Below are 6,973 nucleotides of genomic sequence, written 5' to 3'. Positions count from 1 at the left end.
TCCGGTGTGGGTGTGGGTGTGGGTGTGGGTGTGGGTGAGGGCGGCGGAGGGGGCTGAGACAAAACAGTTCATGGGGGGAGGGGCAGACAGGAAACAGTTCATTGTGACCTTGGTTACCTTTTGCCTTTCTTCCCGTCCTCTTATTTGCCTGTTTATTCTTACCGTTTCTTTTCACTTCTATGTGTTACATTGATCCTTTCTTGGTTTCCTTGTTTAATTTACATATGGATGGACTTATGGATTTATTGAGGGAGGGAGGGAGGGAGGGAGGGAGGGAGGGAGGGAGGGAGGGAGATTCATAAATTATACATAACATGCAGTAATATATATGCAGATAATCATATATTATGTATGAAATGAATGGCCGGGCGCGATAGCTCACGCCTGTAATCCTAGCACTTTGGGAGGCCGAGGTGGGTGGATCACCAGACGTCAGGAGTTCAAGACCAGCCTGGCCCTCAGGGTGAAACCCCATCTTTGAGAAAAAAAAAAATTAATTAATTGTTCCACGTCTGTGTGTGTGTAAATATTTCTTTACATTAACTTTGATACTTATTTTAATTACCACTCTTCGCTCACATCCTCTTGGTTGTTTCTTCTTACGGTTTCTTTTTTTTTTTCCTTTTTTTTTTTTTTTTTTTTTTTGAGACGGACTCTTGCTCTCTTGCCAGGCTGGAGTGCACTGGCGTGGTCTCGGCTCACCGCAACCTCCACCTCCTGGAGTCAAGCGATTCTTCTGCCTCAGGCTCCCGAGTAGCTGGGACCACAGGCGTGTGCCACCACGCCCGGCTAACTTTTGTATTTTTTGTAGAGATGGCGTTTCACCAGGGCCGGGATGGTCTCGATCTCTTGACCTCATGATCCGCCCGCCTCGGCCTCCCAAAGTGCTGGGAATCCACAGGTGTGAGCCACCGCACCTGGCTCTTCTTATGGCTTCTTAACTCTTCCATGTCATTCTTACGTTTGTCATGTCTTCGTCCGTTCGTTAATTTAGTTAGAGGCGGGGTCTCGAGTATTTCTCTACAGGCATTCATTCATTCATTCACTCACTTATTTGGGGGCAGGCTTGCGTTTATTTATCTAATTATATAGAGGCAGGCTCGCTTTTATTATTCATTCATTCATTCATTCATTCATTCATTCATTCATTCATTTTTTTTTAATTTATTTATTTACTTTTAAATAGAGACAGGGTTTCACCATGTTGGCCAGGCTGGTCTCGATGTTCTGACCTCAGGTGATCCACCCGCCTCAGCCTCCCAAAGCGCTGGGGGATTACAGGCCTGAGCCACTGTGCCCGGCTATTTGTTTATTTATCTATCAATCGATTTATTTAGAGGCAGGCTCCCTCGCACGCATGCGTGCGTGCATGCATGCATTTATTTAATTAGTTATTTTATTTTATTTATTTGGGGGAAGGCTCACATTTTTCTTTCCATCGAGGCAGGCTCGCATCTCTCTCTCTCTCTCTCTCTCTCTCTCTCTCTCTCTCTCTCCCCCCCTCTCTCTCTCTCTCTCTCTCCCCCCCCTTCCCCACATCGGCCACCCCCCCTCGCCCCCGTCTGTCTCTCTTTAAAGGCAGGGTCTCGCTCTGTAGCCCAGGGTCACTCCAGCCTCAACGCTTTGGACCAAGACATCGGCACGTGGTCTCGCTTTGTGGCCCGCACTCTGGACACATATATTCCTTTTTAAATTTTGACGATGCTGCTGCTGCTGCTGCTGCTGCTGCTGCTGCTGATGATGATGATGATGATGATGATCAATTTATACAGGCGGAGGTGGTGTCGACTGACGGCTCGAGATGATCTCAAACTTTGGCGCTCCGGCCATCCTCCCACGTCGGCCTTTCAGACTGCTGCGATGACAGGCGTGAGCATGGATGGAACGGGCAGATCACGGGCTTGAGAGATCGAGACCATCCCGGCCGACGTGGTGAAACCCCGTCTCTACTAAAAATACAAAAATTAGCTGGCCGTGGTGGCGTGCGCCTGTAGTCTCGGCTACTCGGGACGCTGAGGCAGAAGAATCGCTTGAACCCGAGAGGCGGAGGTGGCGGTCGACTGAGATTGCACCACGCTACGCTACAGCCTGGGCTCACTGCAACCTCCACCTCCCGGGTTCCAGCGATTCCCCTGCCTCAGCCTCCCGAGTTGCTGAGATTATACAGGTACGTGCCTGTCATCCCAAGCCACTCGGGAGGCTGAGGCAGGAGAATCGCTGGAACCCGGGAGGCGGAGGTTTCGGCGAGCCGAGATCGTGCCACTGCTCTCCAGCCTGGGCAACGAGAGCGGAACTTTGTTGAGGGGGGGAAGAAATGCGAAATTTGGGAGTGAAAACTTGACCCCGGGACAGGAGGTAGCGTGCTGCAAGCTGTCTTCTTCTCCCCGTGAAATCCACGCTGTCTCCGGGAGCGTGGATTTCACGGACCTTCGTTTCCCTGTGACAGGTATTGCCACTCTGAGGTGGTGGGTCTGGCGCCCACTCGGAAACGCTATGGACTGGACTTCCATCTTAGATGGGTCCCATCTCCACCCCTAGCCTCCCTCCGTCCACACGCCCCCGCCCCTGGTCTCCTCTTCCTGTTGTCTAGGGGAATTGAAGTTCCATATGAACCCATGGGCGGGTGCCTAGGCTGTGTCCCCTGGGGGCTCTGGTCGACTAGTTGCAGGTGGGCACCACCTGAGAGGATTCCCTGGGTGGGCCCAGAAACGACCTGGCCCGAGAGGGAGAGGGATCGGGGAGAGGCTGGTGATGCGGCGTGCCTGAGCCGCTCCCCCCACCAACCTCCACCCCGACCCAGAGCGATCCAAGATTCCCTTCTTTTCCGTGCTGACATCTGCAAGCATCTAGCTAGGTCTTTTGTGTGTGTGTGTGTGTGTGTGTGTGTGTGTGTGTGTCTGTCTGTCTGTCTGTCTGTCTGTTATAAAGCTATTTATTTGGGTGAGTTATTCCAAGAGTTGTATACAGCTTTATTTTTTTTGGAATTGCAGTATTAAAGTTGCACTTTGGATTTAGGACTTACTGTCATTACTTTGGTGATATGTACGGTGGTCATCTAATGGATGCTGCACAGAGTAGGGACTACGGGGACCCACATTTTGTCCCCATCCCATCTTCAAATAATTGGGGTCTCTTAGGTCCGTGATGCAAAGGCATAAGACAATCCTGATCTTGAAGCCTTGAAGAAAGTCATTACGTATACACAGATAGAAAATGCAAATATGTCAATGTCATCTGATAGCTTGAAATAAAGAAATATTTTAGTTAAACTGTTATCAAAGTTCACATTTCTGTTAATGAGACATTACAAACCACAAGGTAAGGTCTTTACATTTTGGTTATTAAGCAGATTCAGTGCTTGGAACTATAGTTAATACTTAGTGGAATGATAAGTCTATCTACAAAGCGGGATAATGTATTAGACTGTCATGTATTCATTTTTTCCTGTATGCCAGGGTTTTTACATATTTGCCATATAAGTTGGCCTTTTGCAGGAGGAGTATAATTTACATTGTTTTTGACAGTGGGCTTAGTATGGTTAAATGTCCTATAAACTTGAAGGATGCTTCCATTTTTGTGGGTCTTAGCCTCTACCTGGTGCTTGCTATTGGGTGTGTTCAGGCACTGAGAAAGAGAAATAATGAGTGAGGCAGATGATGATGTTTGAACATAGGCCTTATCATTTAGTGAAGCATAAAAACACTGACACTTTTATATAAATGTCTTCGCGCATCACCTAGCGGCCACTGTAATGGAAAATCGAGGTGGCGCGGAGGGAGGTCTGCCTGACGACTTCACAGAGCCTGGGGCAACCGGTTTCTCTTCCTCCCATCTGGAGGCCCCTCCCTCTCTCCCTCGTTGCCTTGGGAACCTCCACCCTGGTGGGGGCCCTATGGTTCTTTTATCAGTACTTTGTGTTTCTTTGTTTGTTGGTGTCTTTCATGCGCATGCATAGACTCTTCTCCTTGGGCTTTATGAGGAGTTGGTTTATTTTTTTTAAGCCCCTCCCCCCCGCCCCTTTACTCCAATTCCGTGAGTTTGTGAGGTGGGTTCCCCCCGACACCGCACCTCCCGCCACCCTGCGTGGAAACGTTCTGGAGCCAGGCGGGTGGGCCTCCATCTTCTCTCCCCTCCGCCCACCCTTTGCCGGTTGACATTTGCATGGGTGATCGCCAGGCCTCACCTCACTCGGTGGCCACTGTTTTTGAAGATGGGGGCTGGGGCTGGGGCACGGTCCCACTTCCCCAGAGGCAGCGGGGGGCGATGGCACAGACTTTGGCCCCCGTGGGCAAGCGGGTGGGCGGACTGGACTGTAGTGGTGGCGTTTTTTCACCCCTTCACGCCTCAGGCCCTCCTCCCTCCCTCCCTCCCTCCCTCCCTCCCTCCCTCCCTCCCTCCTTCCCTCCCTCCCTGGGAAAGCTTCATCTTGGCTGGGTCTCAATCACCTTTTATCATGATGTCTTATTTTCTCCTTCCTTGGACCAGCAAATTTGCAAAACGGGAAGGGCATCATGGCGCCACTCTGGGCCGTAGTAGTATTTGCCCAAAATAGAAACGCTGTCTAAAAAGTAATACTTTGCTCCCTTAAGATTACCGGAGGCGATGCCTTGGCACGGAATTCTAGGAAGGCGTATCTTTTCCCCAGGACGTGTTAGCTGCTGTTTTTCTCCTGTTGTTCACTAGCGCTTTTGTGGATTTCTCGACGTATGGTGACAGCGGGTTAATGTAAACTGTACTTCATAGTGTGATAACCTGCTTTTTGCCAGTTAAAACTAACTCTCTCCTTCTCAGACTAAAAGCTGTTCAGGCTTTATGTTAGCTTCCTGAGCTGGACAGACTCCATCTTAGCTTCTACATTTTAGTTGTTTTCCCACCATTCAGTACGGAACCAGAGTACGTAGCAGCTGGGGCGGGCTGACACTGGGCACCCCCAGGAATGCATTTGTTGATAAGAGGCCGACTTAAGTGGTACCAACAGAGCCTGGGAATGCAGGCAGCTGCTGTCCAGTGCCCAGAGCCCCCGTTACCTATGTAAGTTGTATGTCTTTTGTGACAACTGTACCCCTCGCACCTGGCACTGTTTTATTTCTCATGTACTAGGTTAACTTTTAACTTTTTGCTTACTCTGCTTTTGTGAAAAATTTGCTTCAGCTACGTTCCCCCTCCCTTTTAAAACTAGGGTATAAAAGACCACCTAACATTTTCTTAGGGGCCGGCCGAGAGAATTTTGTGCGTCAGCCACCTCTCGGTCGCTGGCATAATAAAGGACTCATAATTCAATCTCAGAGTGTGCTGCATTCTTTGACTCGCTCGGGTACAACAATAAGGTCTTCTGCTTCTGCTTCTTCTTATTCTTCTTTTTCTTTTTCTTCTCCTTCTTTCTTCTTCTTCTTCTTCTTCTTCTTCTTCTTCTTCTTCTTCTTCTTCTTCTTCTTCTTCTTCTTCTTTTCTACTCCTTTCTTCTTCTCCTTCTCCTTCTTTTTTGTAGTATTTTATTTACTGATCTCTCTGAAACATGCACAAGTTTATATAGCTAAGGGAACTTACTTACCATGCTAAGATGTTGCTCAACATGACAAGTTTCTACAAAATATATTTCAAGGTATATAGTACCTTCATTTCATTCCCGAGGAATCAACATGTGAACATGACGTTTGGTTGGTGAAATTTAGGATACAAGCATAAGTGTCAAATAATATCACACTTCCGGTTTAATGGAAAACATAACGGTTGTGACAGTCTCACCTAACGCTTTGGTTAAAGAAAGGGAGAAGACGGACAGGGGTGTCACAGAAGCATGCGAGGATTTGACAGTTCGAATCATCTATAGCCCTTCTGAGAAACTACAGATGAAAAATACGTAGTAAAAATTTCTGTAGGCCGGGCGTGGTGGCTCACGCCTATAATCCCATCATTTTGGGAGGCCGAGGCGGGTGGATCATGAGGTCGAGAGATCCGGACCAGACCATCCTGGTCAACATGGTGAAACCCCATCTCTACTAAAAATACAAAAATTAGCTGGGCGTGGTGGCGCGCGCCTGTAGTCCCAGCTACTCTGGAGGCTGAGGCAGGAGAATTGCTTGAACCCGGGAGGCGGAGGTTGCGGTGAGCCGAGATCGTGCCATTGCACTCCAGCCTAGGTAACAAGAGCGAAACTCTGTCTCAAAAAAAAAAAAAAGAAAAAGAAAAAAGAAAGAAAGAAAGAAAGAAAGAAAGAAGGAAGGAAAAAATTTCTGTAACATGGTGGTTTCGGTACATTTATACTGATCATCATTCCATTCACGCACTCAAATAACTGCTGCTTCTGATCACTGAAAACTAGATTCAAAGCCACTGCTCCACAAGCTGATGCTACCGGTCCCCTATAATAACAGGTAGTTTAAATCTGGAAAGAAGGCAAAGCATACTGGTTAGTCAATGACTTGTAGAGATAATTGAGGCTACACTACTATACATAATCAGGTGCACGGTGTTCGTAACAATGCATACTGTGGTCCGGAGGTAATTCCGATTACCATATTCTATATTTATTGGTCATCGACAGCATACATTTTATGCTCCAAAAGAAATACCCCGATCCATCCAACAAAATGGTCACATTTCATGTTCTTTTAAAGGCAGACGAACTAAATTTAACGAAGCATTGGCTCTTCTTAATATCCCATTTTCAAGTTACTGATACGAATCCGCCAAAGAAACAATTATGCGTTTTACCTAACATCAAGTAATCTGCAAAGTTCCCGAGACAGACGCATGGCTTGTTCAGTTTCCAAAAGTAAATACAGGCTTTCTGACTGAAAACATTCGCATTCCTAGCTCTCTAAACCAAACATTCAAAAGAAAATTACAAAAAAATGACCTCTAAGCTTCTGAATAGTCCACTTGGTGACATAGAGTATTTTCCGTCCCAACACTTTCTCGACTGCAAAAGATATTTACTTCCTAAGTACATGACAAAGTCTTCGTTTCAAAC

This window comes from Aotus nancymaae, unplaced genomic scaffold (assembly GCF_030222135.1).
Source record: "Aotus nancymaae isolate 86718 unplaced genomic scaffold, 86718_ANA_hifiasm-v0.15.2.pri h1tg000778l, whole genome shotgun sequence".
Lineage (NCBI taxonomy): Eukaryota > Metazoa > Chordata > Mammalia > Primates > Aotidae > Aotus > Aotus nancymaae.
The sequence above is the reverse complement of the archived record's forward strand: the minus strand, read 5'-3'. Positions refer to the sequence as shown.